At 40.2% G+C, this 15,979-nt stretch overlaps 1 protein-coding gene and 1 non-coding gene across 11 annotated transcripts in view; one reads left to right on the top strand and one right to left on the bottom strand.

The window, feature by feature from the left end:
• The window catches only part of OXR1 (oxidation resistance 1), a 270,959-nt gene that overhangs the window by 42,947 nt on the left and 212,033 nt on the right, over window positions 1–15,979 (top strand). The window lies entirely within an intron of this gene.
• TRNAL-CAG (transfer RNA leucine (anticodon CAG)) lies at window positions 11,871–11,953 on the bottom strand. Its single transcript has one exon. It is a non-coding gene; the product is annotated as a tRNA-Leu (tRNA).

Below are 15,979 nucleotides of genomic sequence, written 5' to 3'. Positions count from 1 at the left end.
GGTTATATAATCCAAGACAATGCCCCAATTCAGTCATTTCTTTAGGCATAGGAAAGCATGAAGAAATTTCCCAGGCAAGGATGAACTTTTCCTCATGCTCAGATTTCATGCTGAGCTTGGGCCTCAGTGCCCTGCAGATGTCTCCTGTTGGTGGTATATATCTAGTTTTAGCAGAGCTGCTCCTGCTAGATTCTGGCTGCAAAAATAGCTTTGTAGCATTTCTCTGATTTCTAGGAAATTAAATCTGTAGATTAGATTATTATTATTGCTGCTACATGTGAAACTTACTCTCAGTTTGAAACCACTCTTGTTTAATTCCAGCTTCAGTATGAAAAGCACACATGACAATCAGCACCTAACAGAGCTAAGTGGCATCATCCAACCTCTGCTGCATTTTCATATGGAAGAATAGCTACACTGGTGGTCAAAAATACGTTTTCTCTCAGGGTCAGCTTGGCAGATACATCTCTGAAGCCTTCTGAAGCAGAACTGGTACCTTATAATGAAAGCAGTTGCTGTGTCTTACAGACTTTTTCAGATGCTTCTGGCAATTACATGAATTCTCAGATGTCTCCCTTTTTTTGGATGATTTTTTAAATCCCTGCCCATAAGGACAACACCGTATCAGACCAAAAGGCTTTTTCCCCTGTTCTTTATTTCTTAACAAAAATCCCAATACCCTGATAAAACCTAAACCTCATTTCACAATGTGATATGTCTGCATCCTGCTCGTGTGTGTATAAAATCCCCAGGTTAAATTTTCAGCATGGTGAATAATAGATATCTGCATAAGTCACATGCTTTGTTAATGAGATTTGTTTATGCTGCTCCCTGATACCTTTTTAAACACTCATACTGGTGATGTGTTTTATTATGGTGTTACAGAAGACACTTTGGTAAAGTGTAATCTGATTCTGTATTCAGCAACATGAATCAGTCTCAGGGAACGGGACCAACTCACTGTCTGTGTCTGAACTGTATTGCTGCAGATAGTGGTCATGGGCTGTTTACTCCATATTTATGTGGCCATGAATTGCCTGTTTTGCTGACACTTCTAAAGTAAATGAAGGAAAGCATCAGCACTGCTGGCTTTCTGGCCGGAAGCCTAAGAGCAACTTGTTATGCCTTGTGTGTCTAACTAATGCCACTTCAATGGAAAGTTTTAATTAAGTGCATGTCTGTGTGTGCAGAGGAGAAATCAAAGGCATTTGGGAAAAAGAAAGTGTATCTGCTCTAGAATCATTGAGGAATAATTTGGGAGTACTAAATGGCTTTCAATTAATTGGAAAATATTTTCTTAAATATTATCAGAAAGGCCAAAAAATCTGAAGGGAACACTAACATTATCCTGTAGATCTAACCCATTTGACCCATACTTGTTGTAAGATGTCATGGTAGTACATGTTAGGGAAGCAGAGGTTGTAAAACTAATCTGCTACGCTGGATTTCATTAAGCTCCCTAACTGTAATTATTAGAAGAACATTGGAAACTGGTTTGCTTACAGACAATATAGTTGAGTCGTCCTTTCCGTAGCAGTTTCTAAGCTTGCAAACATCCAAAAATTCATTATTTCAAGTAAAAATTTTATAGCAAATATTTTATAATGAGGTAGCCATATTAAAATTCTAGCTGTTGAAATTGAATTTATCACACAGGAATTTTAGCCCTATTTCATCTTTCTCATAGTTATAGGGAAAAAAGTGCACTCCGTTCTCTTCAAACTGTCTAGAGGGATTGCTCTTTATGAAAAAGAGAAGTTCTGAGGAGCAGGAATAATTCATTTACCTCTAGATGTGGTCCATGATTTATTTTGGATAATGTTTGGTATATAATTAATTGTTCTATCTGCATTACAGCAAAGCTCAAAAGGGGCAACTTTTTTTTTTTTGTACAAGGCTCATTATGTCATATTGTATTTCCCTTAATCCCTATAATCTTTTTAAGGCCTTAATACTGTGTGCTTTCCACCCTTTTATACATCTTTCAGCCAAGTTAGAAACCTGCTTTATTGTTCACAAAATGTTTTTCCAGAAGAAATGAAGTTTTCTCAACACCCAATCCAAAACTCTGCAACAAACTCTGTGAGGAGCTAGGAATGACCACACAGTCTTAGCTTTTGTCCCTGTTTGATCTTCCATCTGTAATGTAAATATGAGTTATTCTTTGCATTAAATAACTACAGTGATAGAACAACACTTGTCATGATGATCTCTTTTGTTCCTCTGTATGACATCTTAGCTTAAATGCATGTTCTTCTGTGAACTGTCAGATGGAAGCTTCCCCCATTCCCAAAGCCCCATTTGTTTTGTTTCTTTCTTGACACAGACAAGGTTATTTTCTGAACGCAGAATTCTATTGCCACTGTTGGGCATGAAAGAAAGACGAAAGACTCCAAGTATTTTTCAGAAGGCAGAGAGTATAGTAGGCTTTATTGTCTAATTCTTACCACCTTTTATAAGGTGTTCTGATACAGACTTAACATGATTGGTGACTAGGAGTGACACCTCTCTAATCCTTTTGGGTAAACTAGACAGACAGCAAAACACCACCTGGAGAAATACTGTTTTGGGAAAGATACTTGTTTTGCCAAGATTGTTTTGAGAAGAAGCTTTCTTGAGAATTTTTCCCTTGGGAAACAGTTTGCACTGCTAGCAGGCTAAAATCCCTTCAAACTTAGAAATGTCAAGCCCACATTCTATGATTTCCTAGTATCAAAGATGTGATGGGATGACTCCTACGACGGGAGTGTTGGAATGGTAGGTTTTTGGAATGTTGCTCTGTAGGAAGGACAGGAAATGAAGATGAAGAGGGGCACCACCTTTTATGTCAATGACCAGCTGTACATGGAGCTCTGGGATGGACAAAGAGCTGACCAATGGCTTATGTTTTAGGACAGGGACAGGTGACATTATAGGGTCTGCTACATGCCACCCAACAAGGAAAACCAAGCAGATGAGGCCCTCTGTAGATAGACAGGAGCAGTCTCATATTCTTACAAGCCCTGGCTGTCATGGGGGACCTCAACCACCCTGATGTCTGTTGGAGGAACAACTTAGCAGGGCATAAACTATTTAGGAGGTTCCCGAAAAGCATTGATGGTAACTTCCTTCTCTAAGGGATAGAGGAGCCAGCAAGGAGAGGTGCTAATGCTGGACCTTCTTCTCACCACGCAAGAGAGGCTGGAGGGGAATGTGGAGCTCAAAGGCAGCCTTGTCTCCTGTGACCATGAAGTGGTGGAGTTCAATACCCTTTAGGGCACTGGGGAGAATGCACAGCAGTCTCACTACCCTGGACTTCAGGAAAGCAGACCTTGTCCCTCTTGATGTACTCCTTTTGGTAGAGTACCATAGCATAAAGACTCATAGGGAAGAGGTAATTAGGAAAACTAGTTGATACTCAAAGATCCCCTTCAAACTCAGAAGAGATGCATCCCAACAAAAAGGAAATTAAGCAAAAATGTTTGGAGGCCTGTGTGGATGAACAAGAAGCTTCTGGGTAAACTCAAACTCAGAAAAGAGTGTGGAAGCAAGGACAGGTAACTTGGGAGGAATACAGAGCAATTGTCGGGGCAATCAGGGATCAAGTATGGAAAACTAAAACCCTGATAGAATTAAATCTAGTCACGAACATCAAGGGCAACAAGAAAAGTTTCTATAGGAACATCAGTAATGAAAAGACAGATTAGGGAAATTGTGGGCCTTCTTCAGAAGGAAATGGGCAACCTTTTTACCTAGGGCATGGAGAACGTTGAGGTATCCAATGCCTCTTTTGCCCCAGTCTTCTTCACCAACAAGTGCTCCAGCCACATTGCCCAAGTCACAGAAAGCAAAAGCAGGAACCAGGAGAATGAAGAACCACATGCTGGAGGAGAAGAGGAGGTTCAAGACCATGTAAGGAACATGAAGAGGCACAAGTCCATGAGACCTGATGAGATGCATCTGTGGGACCTAAGAGAATTCTCAGAGGAGCTTCTAAGCCACTATCCATAATACTCGAGAGAAGTGATGGCAGTCTGGTGAAGTTTCCACTGACTGGAAAGGGGGAAACAGAACCCCAAGTTTTTGGTTTTTCTTTTTTTTTTTTTTTTTTTTTTTTTTTTTTTTTTTTTTAAAAAAAAAAAAAAAAAAAAAAAAAAAAAAAAAAAAAAAAAGAAGAAGAGAGAGAGACCTGAGGAACTGCAGGCCAGTCGGTCTCTGTGCCTGGCAAGATCATGGAGCAGATTCTCCTAGAAACTGTGCTAAGGCACATGCAAAATAAGGATGTGATTGGTGACAGACAACACAATTTCACTAAGAGCGAATCATGCCTTAGCAATTTGGTAGCCTCAGAAATTTGGTTACAGTGTTGGTAGATAAGGGAAGAGCAACAGATGTCATCTACTGAGACTTGTGCAAAGCATTTGACACTGTCCCACTGTGACACTGTGACATCCGTTGACTCTAACATGGAGAGACATGGAATTGATGGATACACCACTGGGTGGATAAGGAACTGGCTGGTTGTTCAAACTCAAAACGTTGCTGTCAAGGGCTCGATATCCCTGTGCAGAGCTGTGAAAAGTGGCATTTTTCAGGGGTCAGTATTGGGCTGCTGCTGTTTAACAGCTTTGTTGGTGACATAGGCAGGGGGAATGAAGGCATCCTTGGCAAATTTGGCAATGATGCCAAGCTGTGAGATGTGGTTGACATATTGGAGGGAAGGGGCGCCATCCAGAGCGGCAGGGACAGGCTTGAGAAGTGGGTCCGTTCAAACTCCATGAAGTTCAACAAGGCCAAGTACAAGGTCCTGAGGAAGCAGCCCTGAGGAAAAGGACTTGGGTATGTTAGTGGATCGATAACTTAAGATGTGCTGACAATACGCACTTGCAGCCCAGAAAGCCAAATGTGTCCTGTGCTGCATCAAAAGCAGCATGGGCAACAGGGCTATGGGGGGGATTCTGGTCTTTGGCTCTGCTCTTGTGAGATCCCACCTGAAATGTTGTGTCCAGCCCTGGGATCCCCAACACACAAAGGAAATAAATCCATTGGAATAAGTCAAGAGAAGCAGAGATAGTCAGAAGGCTGAACACCTCTCCTGTGAAGTCAGACTGAGAGAACTGGGGGCTGTTCAGCCTGGAAAAGAGAAGGCTCCAGAGAGACCTCACAGCACCTAAAGAGGGGCTATGGAAGGGCTGAAGAGGGACCTTTTGCATATAATGACATCTATAGTGGTAGAACAAGGGATAAGTATTTAAACCACCAGGGGGATAGGTTTAGATTAGATATTAGGGAGAAATTCCTTACTGTGAAGATGCTGAAACCATGGACCAGGTTGTCCAGAGAAGTTGTGGGTACTTGGAAGTGTTCAAGGCCAGGCCAATTGGGACTGGTCTAGTGGGAAGTGTCCCTGTCCATGGTAGGGGGATTGGAACTAGATGACTCTTCCAACCCAAAATATTCTATAATTCTATTCTAATATCTTTCTCTATTCCTGCTATTATTATGAAAATGGAAGTCTGGAGACTGGAAGAGGTAAAGTTTCCTTCTCAGCCTTGTATATTTCTTTCAAATGTATATAGTAGATGGGGAGTCTCCTGGCAAGGGGAGAAATAAATGCAACAGATGCACATTAAGAGCAAAACAGTTGTGAAAGTAGTTCCAAGAACTGAAGATGGCATTAAAAGGTTATTGACATTTTGGCAAATCATTGCATTTTACCTGACTTTCATTAGTATGAGAGATGAGAGATATTTTGGTATTTATTATGATAAACTAGTTGTAAACAGAATGATCTTGTTTCTCTGGGTATTATGGAGCAATGCTAGATGCCTCCACAGCTCGTGACAAAGACAGGAATCCTTATGAACAACATAGATAAAGTACAGAAACAAGAAAAAATATGTATCTTAGGGTATTCAAATTAAAATAATGAATGCTGTGGTCTTGAAACCTTTTCTATGGTCTTAAAACCTTTATAAAACCATAATGCTTCACATTAAGGTAGAGCAGTGGTCCTGTTCAGAGTGTAGGAAGTCATGAGGAACATTGCCCTTACCCATACACTGGCTTGCACACAGTTCCTGAGGCAGTGTGCAGGCAGGCTCTGGAATGTTTTGCAGCAGCATGTGAATGCTAAAACTTTCAGAAAATGTCCAAACCCCACTTTTTTAATGGGAAGGTGGTTAAACACCAAAGAGTTTGTCACAAGATTGTAAGGTCTCTTGTCACAAGATTGTAAGGTCTCTGTCCTGGCAGACAATCAAAACTGGCTGTGGCCCTGAGCAATCTGCTGCAGCTGAGCTGGCTCTGAGTGGGGAGGATCCCAAGAGGCCCCACCAGCCCCAGTGACCCTCTTGCAGGCTATGAAACAAAGAAATACTTCTACAATAAGAAACCTCTGAACCCCAAATTTCTGGAAGCAATGAAGCTTTGTCCTACTGTTTGTCCTGCTGATTACCACTGTCTCTATTGATTTCTGTCTCAGGGCTGGTCTTGGCCACCATCCCAGAGGATGCTGAGCTGCGCTGACTATTGGTCTGATCCAGCATGGATGTTCTTGCATGTCTTATGAGGATATTGGGCTAGACTGCAGATGAGGAGTAAGTCTGATTAAGGAGGACCAATTATTTAGGAGAGGAGGCAGTGGCAGGTACACCTGTGATACAGGCAGGGCAGCCCAGGGAGAGTCCTAACACTGAGATTTTATATGAGGTTTTGTTTTCTTATCAGTTCTATGATGTAAGGCTGGTGGGCCTCCTGTTTGCAGATACATTAAGATCCTGAATGCTTTGGTGAGGAGTCTGTGTAGCTGTGCAGCAGCAATGGGGGCCATCCAACTAATGATGTACAGTGCTGGGGTGAGTGGGGGATGCCAGAGCCTAGCATTAGCACTGGCACTAGCACTGAAGGAACAGGAAAATAAGTTAATTCCAGTTAAACGTGAGTGTGACATTACCGCTCTGAGATAAGGGTTACTATTTCTAGCAGCAAACAACTAATGGTTTGGCTGACAGTAAAAAGACAACATTACCTTTAAAAGGGGAATGTGGCTTTTGCAAATTCAGCAAGACTGGCTTAAGGACAGGCATGCCTACCAAAAAATACTGGTTTATCCAATCATTTTTATGAAGAGCACTAGCAGCAGAAAGAATAACAAGTTGCCCCATACTCTGATCATGTCTGTCTGTAGGAGATTCAGATACAAGCATGGCTTGTGGCAGGTAGCTTTTTGCCCCTGCTGTCACATGGCTCTCTGTGCCATCAGAAACAGCTCTGTGTTATTTTCACTTTCCAGACACTTGTGTTTCCTTATGTCAAAGCTGCCCTTTAGGCCTGACTCTGCAGTATGGGTTATGCCAGTAGAGATCCAGGACGCTTGTACTGAGAGATGAGCTGGTGCATGCATCATGTTTAATACAACAATTGACTTGCACTGTCTGAATTGGTTCCAGTTCATAAAGCAGACGTTTAATTAACATCAGAGTTAACCATCAATGTCCTTAGCAGAGTTAGTCCAATTTTCATGTTTTAATAACTGTGAACAGCATGGTACCCCAGGTAGGTTTCTTTCAAGGTAGATTCATTAGGGAAAAAAAAAAAAAAAAAGAGATCATTAGCAGCTGGTAATGGATTGTTTCTTGGTAAGATGAACACAAATTCAGACATGCTTTGAACTGTCAGTATAGGCTTATTTCAATGACAAAGGGAGCAGGTGAGCTGTGGTATCCTGATTATTCTTTTAACTTTGGTTAAAAAAACCACAACTTTGAAAACCTCAGTGTTGGAAATATGCTGTTCTATCCACTAATGAGCAATAGAAGTAAAGAGATATCTCAGAACTCCCTCAGTGTCCACATACTTAGCATATACTTGTCTGAACTTCATCTAAATCTTTTCAAAGTGATGTGTAGCTTTGGTGTCAGGAGAGAAATACTGGAAGTAGTTTCCATCTATTTCAGTCGTTCAGTGATTCATGCTGAGTGGCAAGATCAGATCTGATCTGGATATCTATTGTACTTTGCGATGAGCATATGAGATGGTCTCTGCTGTGCTGTATTCTCCCCTAGTCCATATAGGCAACATTCATAAAAGCAGGATGAGGAAAGTTTGCTGATAACCATTTGTTTGCAAGAAAAAGATTTATCTGAAGGAAAAAGTTCTATGTAGCAATATCCTCACGTGTAGGATGGTGCAGTAGTGGTAATGGCAGAGCCCCAGCTTGTCCATAAAATTATCAATTTCCCTGAAACTCCTTCAAGGGGATTTCACATAGAGTGTGAGGTCTGCCTCTGTTCTTTGCCCTTCTGATCAGTAAGGACTCTGCTCACATGTACACCTTTGGCTGGAGCTGCAGAGGAATCCTTATTCCTTATTAATTTAAAGGTTGTATTTAATAGAGGCTTCCTTAAAGCAAACTGTCCTTTGGTAAAGCACAACAGCTTTCTGTGGCTTTTACATCCTGTTTGCATTGGCACCCTGAAATACATTTGTTTGAAAAAGTGTATAGTCCCTATCGCTCCCTCTCTTTCTCAAAAAAAAAAAAAAAAAAAGAGAGAGAGAGAGAGGTTTGTCATTCTCAGTGTGTCTTATTTACCAAAAGCGCTGCCTCATGCATCATGCCATAGACAGAAAAAAATTCCGAGCTCTTTCTTTTTCTGTACTTCTCACCTTGTGGCATTTTCTCACAGAAAATATTCACAGCACATGCAAATGTTGAGAGTTTGGTCTCAATGCTTGTGATTAGCAATGGCTAAGATATATGTAGTTTCTATCTCAGAAAAAGCTGATCATGTGCTTTCTTTAATAATGAAAGTGGTTTAAGTCTGAAGATCTTGTCTAGCTAATAAGATTATTTTAGTTTTAAATTTACTACAGAGCTGGACATACTCATGTGAAGAGTTTCCTAGCCTCACTAAATAGCTTGTATATAAAAGAGTGCAGATATCAGCATGCGATTATGAAATGCCAAGCATACATGCTGATAATCAGATTTTTTGAAGTGGTTGTTTTTCTCTCCCTCAAATACCTCTCTAGCTTCTGTCTAGTCCATCCTGTGAAAGTTCCTGAAAGCAAATTTATAGGAAGAGGCTTGTCTCCACAGAATTCGTTTATGTCAGTTCTGTCAGGTTTTGTGTTTTGCCAAAATTCGGTGCGTATTTGTAAAAGTAACTGTTACATACATAACATTAATGAAGGATTTGACAGATTGTTTTGTTCTATTCAGGCCTTTAATCCAGGAAAAATGATGTGCTTGAGAATAAGGAATTGAACTTTATACAGAGATTTCTTAATGAAGTCCGATGGTCTCTGTTTTTTATAATGGCCTGGAATTTAACCCTCCCTCTCCATTCTTATAGTCTGTAATTATGGAAGAACTGGCTTTGAAGAATATTATGTTTTACTTTGTGATTACATTGAAAATCCAAATTAAATCTTATCTGTATCCATAATTTCCCCATTACAGTGTGTTCCTAGAAAGGAAATGCTCTTAACTACAAACTATGAAGAGTTCTAGGTTTTTATCCTGTGGCTCTTTGCATCTGTAACGTTGCTGTTGTTTCAAAGAAGATTTGTACCATGGGGTGAATCCTAGGACCACTGAAGTAACTTGTGAACTGCCACTGGAATTAGGGGTTTTCTTATCCTGATTTGTGGCCAGAGCCTTGTGTAGTTCTCCCTCTCTCCTTCTGTAGTTCTCCCTCTCTCCTTCTGTAGTTCTCCCTCTCTCTGCCTGCCATGCAAGCCTCTCAATTGGGATCAAAGTAGGGCCAAGAAGGGATTGTAGAAAAAAGCTACAGTCCTGAATAGGTATTTGAATGCATAATTATTTAATGGTCTTCTCATTTGCAGTTTTCCAGGATGCTTAAACCATCTCATACTGTGGGTACCTGTGTTCTGATTCATATGATCTCAATATTCATATTATAATTGAAAGTAAGCTAAGGAGGTTCAAGACCTCAAAGTTACTGTTTATCTTCTGACATATAATTATTTAATGGCTTATATGTGTGTGTGTATATATATATATATATATATACACCCCAGTATATATATATATATAACCCCAGTTATATTTTTTACTTCTAACTTTAGGAAGAGTCTACACTCCTGGTTTAGATAAATTACTTCTAATAATATTGATTTGATGCATCTATAAGGTAGATAATATACTACTATTGTAAATTGTGTTGATGGGACTTGATGTTGATTTCAGGTTTTGTCCAAAATGGACTCCACAGGAAGACCATCCAGCTCTGCCTCTTGCAACTTCAGAGTGCAGGGTTACTGATTTAGATGGGCTGCCTATTGATTTTGTTGTGTTTGGCAGACCCAGACATGTTGGACTTTTCTGTGTTCGTAGCAGGCAAATGTGCTGCTTTCATAGTTCCAATACTGGTAGAATTATTGTCAGGAATGTGGAATTAAATACTTTAACAGTTCAGGAGATGAAAGCATCCCTGTATATGCTGACAGCTGTAGTGCTTCTTGCCTAGTAAGAATGAAGGGATTAACATCACCCCATGGGTTAAATCCTGGAGAAAAACAGCTATATATCTTCTGTATACAAGGTGTGACAGAGAAATATTTTGTGCAGATAAGCACTCTACTCAAGGACTGTTTAGTAGTATTTGCAGATGGAAGGAATTAGTTACCTTTGTCAGAGTTTATCTTATTATCACATCATTAAAACACTACCTTAGTTTGTTTCTTCTCCTGGAATAATTCATTGATTCACCTATTTTAGCTGCTTGTTTATAATGATTTAGTGTTGTGTGTTTTCAGAGGTCATTATTGTATGTCTGCTGAGTGTTTGCAGTGCTGGATATTTAACATTGACTAAAAATCCTAGTCTTCCACTTCATTCATGGGAAGAATGTTCTTGTGACTGTTGATTGTGATCTTGTTTCTCAGAAATACTTTATGTTCTAGAATTTCACTTAATTTGTATTTAACTCTAAATATATAACATGAAAATGTAATTAGTTCACTGATTCATATCAGTGCTTTTGAGTGGTTTTTAAATTTTTTAAAAATCAAGAAAACAAATATCCAGAGTATTTTAAACAGCAAGTAAAAGTAAGAAAAAAGCATCTAACATTGAGCTGGAGGCTGTAGTTTTAGAAGACATCTGGAGCCAAAATAACAGCTCGCCTCTGGCAAAAAAGGGAGAGAGGGAGGTTTTTCCTTCTCCTTTTTGTGCTCTCCTTTGCTCACTCCCCTTCTCCTGCCACTTAAGCAAGTGCCGTAAGTGTGCGGGTGATTGCCTGGCGGCAGAAGCCCGGGCTGGGGCGGTCACACTTCCCGCACCCCAGGGGATGTGCCTGGCTTGGCATCCCGCGTCACAGCCCGTGCCCCTGGTGGGGGAGGGCAAGCAAAACCCCACCAGATTATGGGCGTTGCACTACGAACTGCTCCCTGCTTTAGGCTGAAACAATAGGATTTTCCATTTTAATTTAAGACAGCGATTTTACATCTTAGAATAGAATAGAACCGAATAGAAAGCTCAGTTGGCAGGGACCTGCAATTGCCTGACCCATTCAGGGCTGACCAAATGTTAAAGCACGTTTTTAAGTGGGTTGTCCAAAAGCCTCTAGCAAGGCTCGGGGTAGCTCTGACAGGCTTGGGACATCGACCACCTTACTGGGAAGCTTGTTACAGTTTTCCATTGCCTTCTCAGTAAAGAAGTGCTTCCTGGAGTCCGGTCTGAACCTCTGCTGACACAACTTTGACCCATTCCCGCACCTCTTGTCAGCGGATACCGGGACGATGAGAGCAGCGTCGCCCCCTTCCCTCCTCAGGAAGCTGTGGAGTGCCGATAAAGTTTTCCCTCAGCCTCTTTTGTTCCAAAGTAGACAAAACCAAAATCCTCAGCCGCGGCCCCAAAAGGGAACTGTCAGAAGTGGGATTCGAACCCACGCCTCCAGGGGAGACTGCGACCTGAACGCAGCGCCTTAGACCGCTCGGCCATCCTGACCCACGTGGGAGAGTGGTTACGGCTCTGTCACTGTCTATTTGTAGATATTTTAGTGATGAAAAATTGTTTTTCTATACACAGTGGGTGTTAAAAAATATTCCAAATGAAAATGTATTTTGTGCTGACTCTCTGGTAACCATAATAGCTGATGTTTATTTATACATGCAGCCATTGCATTCTCTGAGTGTTAGTGCATTGAGAAAGAAGCAGGTACTTTTGCACATCTATTACATAAGCTATGAAGCAGACATTTGAAGATTTACAGAAATTAATAAAAATGTGGTATGCAGTATGTTTCATAAGGACACTGCTTAAGGCTGATTTGTTTCCTGTAATGTCTATGAAAATCCCCCAGAAATATGTACAAGTTATTCATGGTAAGAGTTCTCTGATATTTGAAAGGAGACTGTGACACTGAAACAAATTGTGTGTCTCCTTGCTGAAGGTGTTTTTCAAAAAAAAATTCGTGTGCTTGAAAACTGGATCTAGGAACCTCTAAATATACTTTTTTGATCAAGATTAGGGAGTAAAAGTAAATATGAAAGGCAAGAGGTGTGCTTGTTTGGAAGCCTCAGGTTGAAGTGCAATGTCTCTGTTTGGAATATAAACTTACTATAGAAAAAAAAAAAAAAAAAGAAATGGGACAACCAGAAACAGACTGTCTGAAATGGCAAATAAAATAGTTTTATTTTAAATATAAATTAATACATTTATATTAAATATAAATTTAATATAAATTAAATATTTATATTCAATTATTTAATAATTCCTTAGAACCTTAAGAAGCAATATTTTCTAATGACAAAAAAAGGCAACTGTCTACTAGATTGGCAAAAAACTGGTACTGGTTTTATTTGATATTGCTGTTTCTGTATGGAAAAACCAATTCTCCTTAGCTGCAGTTTGTCAGTGTCTTTCTCACACTAGGGAGGCCAAAGTTCTGGGTCCAACACTTTAGTGTCATCTCGTGGCTGCTGAGTTGAGGGAAATAATGACTTGTTTTGACCTTCTGGCTGTGTCCTTCCTTGGAGACACACAAGAGTTGACTGGACAGGGCTCTCTCTTGTCCTGACTTCAGAGTCAGTCCTATCTTCAAAGCTGACTTTGCTTTGAGCAAGACTTTAGAGCAGGTAAGTGCTAAAGGTCCCCTCAAACCTAAACTCTTTTGTGAGTCTACAGGTATGTGCTATAATTTTGAACAATTTTGCGTAACAATGCTTGTGAATTGAGAGTATTAATGCTGTTATCTTGGATATGCTGTGATGTGTCCCGAACCTTTGGACTTTTATCCTTGTACTCAGTCTAGGGCAACAAGCAGTCTTGTCTGAAGCCTAGTAGAATGAAAAGACAAGCCTGTGTAACCAATATTCTTGTAACACACTGGAAATGTTATGCTTCTTGTTATGTTGGGAGTCAGGAGTTACACTGTTGTCACCGAGACACACAAAGCAGCCACACGCAGACAAGAGGTTTTGCAGAGCAGAGGTTTCTCTGTCCAGCTCAAAAAGCTGAAACCAGGCGGAGAGAGAGCCTCTTTGTTTTATTTCTTACTTTTTATACATTTGTGGGTCTAGCAGAAGATTGGTTTCTGGGGTTTTTCACCCCTCAGCCAAGTGGCTAAACCAACTGTCAGTTACAATTGTTTTCAGGTTAGAAATATGTAAACAAAGGACAGAGAATGAAAAACAAAGGATTTGTTTATGTTACATCTGTGGGAAAAGGTAGAAAACTACTCTTAATATTGTACAATAACTAAAAAGATCTGACTCCATTTTATGAAACATCAAAAGGCTATAAAAAACTCAGAAAAACCAGGCTAACACACTGTAATGCATTTTAGCAGTCTTGGTTGACTTACTTACTGGAAGGTGCAATTTTCTCATATTTAGAATTAGTAATATATTTAAATTCTATAGAAACAGGGCCTTGGAAAAGTCACAAAACATGTTTGTATGTGCTGAAATAAGAGTCTTATCCAATATGGTGCTGTTTGTTCGATTGGGTGGTTAGTTTTTTTCTAAACAATAGTTGGTGGACTGAATGGAAATAGACTTTTTCCAGTTTCGGTATATAGCAAGATGGGCAGAGTCCAATAAGCAGAAATACAGATGGCAGAAGTTTGACCATCAAAATCTACTCATAATGTAGTAACTTCAGAACTAGCAGGAGTTGCAGCCTACACTCTTTCTGCTGTCAGCACAGAGCTGTCTGGGTCTTCAGCCAGGAGCTCCAAAACCTTGTGTTCCCTACTTCAAGACATATTGATGGTGCAAAGCTGGCTGAATGTGTCTTGAATATTGCTGGGAAATTAAGTAAATAACTTAAATCAAGTCTAAGTCATAAAGATAACATTACCCACTGACTTCCAGACTGGTAGATCACACAGGAAAGCATAACTAAGTGCATACCAAACATACTGTGACCTTGGTGAAGAATCTGCTCAAGCCTACTCCTGGACAGCTCTCCCTTAACAGTGGGCCAGGACTTGGCCCAGAACTTCATTAACATTTTTGGCCCAGAACTTCATTAACTACGGAGCCAAATGTCTGTAGCAGTAGCTCTGTTCCCTAAAAATCTGCAGATCTGGCTGACTTCCTGGTCAAAACGTGGTGGTACTTGGTATGCAGTTGCCATACTGACTGAATTCAGCTCTAGTAAGTGAACTGGAAACCTCAATAAAAGTGTCATATTTAAAAAGATCCATGTATTCCCCAAATGCTTTGGCACAGACTTACATAGCTGCCTGTCCATCACACATCCAGACCCATCAGACTTGAGGCTGGAGGTTGTTGTGTTGCAGGATGTTGATGGGTTCCAGCAGATGTGTTTCTATCCACTGAAAAGAAAGTCCCTGGGATGTAAAGTGCATTGGTATTACCCATTGAAAAGGTTTGCTCTACTGATTCCTGAGTACATGTTCTGATGATAGCAGGTGAAGAAGAAACTCTTTGGAAAAGCTATCACTGTTGATAGTCTCTCATATTTGCTTTATACTGGTGCCCAACCTAATCAGAGATTTGCAGTGCAGTCAGTGTACAGCAGCAGTTGATGTATTTAAATGCAATATCCCCAGTATTGGAGATAAAATGCATCACAACATCCCTCGATATAAAAGGCCTCTCTCCCACCTTAGCTTATCTCTCCTGTTACTTGGCAGTCCTTCCTTGGACATTTTGAGTTTCTGTCCTGCTTTAAGTAAAGCTTCTCACAAAGTGAGAGCATCTTTCTTGCTCTTCTTTCTTTGAATAGCAGGGCTGCTTTCCTCCTTCTGTTTCAGGTGTCTCCCTGGGGCCCTGAAAGAATTCAAAAAGAATGACTGAATCCAGTGGGACTGATTCCTCTCCTTCCAAAGAGAAAATGGAGCATGTTAGATGGGTGATAATGACATTAAATGTGGTTAAATGGAGACTCAACTTCAAATAATGGTGCCTTTCCACTATTTTTATAACTTCACATTTTGCTCCTAGTTCTACAAAAGCTGATGTGCTTGACTTTACAGATGTCTCTAATCCTGATGTCAGGTCTTTTTTGGTTGCGCACAGAGAAATATAAAGAAATGCCTAGACTCAAAGTGTTGTCAAGAAGGTGGGAAGCTGTCTTCCTGCCCCCTATAATCTTTAGGGACCAGACTCACTCATTTATATGAAAAATATATTTACATCAGTAGCAGAAAGAGATTATAGGCTGGAAATGAGACTGCTCTTCATCCAGAAACATGTTGTCTCAGCTGCCAGCTGCCTTTGCAGCAGAACTTCAAGTCATGTTGTAGTCACAAGTAGGAATAGTAATAGAGGCTCTTTCCTGGGCATATTCCCTCTGTTTCAGTGGGAATTAGAGATCTGAGGGGCACAACTGAGATAAAAAGTAATCATCTTACTCTATTCAAAGTATGTTGAGAATCATCTTACTCAATTTAATGGGCCTTTCTTATTAGATAACTCATCCTCAAAACACCTTATGAGCAAGAATGCTCATAAACCTCATTTGAAATAAGTACATTACCTTAAATTCCCCAAATAATATCTT

This window comes from Hirundo rustica, chromosome 1, assembly GCF_015227805.2.
Source record: "Hirundo rustica isolate bHirRus1 chromosome 1, bHirRus1.pri.v3, whole genome shotgun sequence".
In the NCBI taxonomy this organism is placed as follows: domain Eukaryota; kingdom Metazoa; phylum Chordata; class Aves; order Passeriformes; family Hirundinidae; genus Hirundo; species Hirundo rustica.
This window is presented reverse-complemented; position numbering and strand designations above follow the sequence as displayed.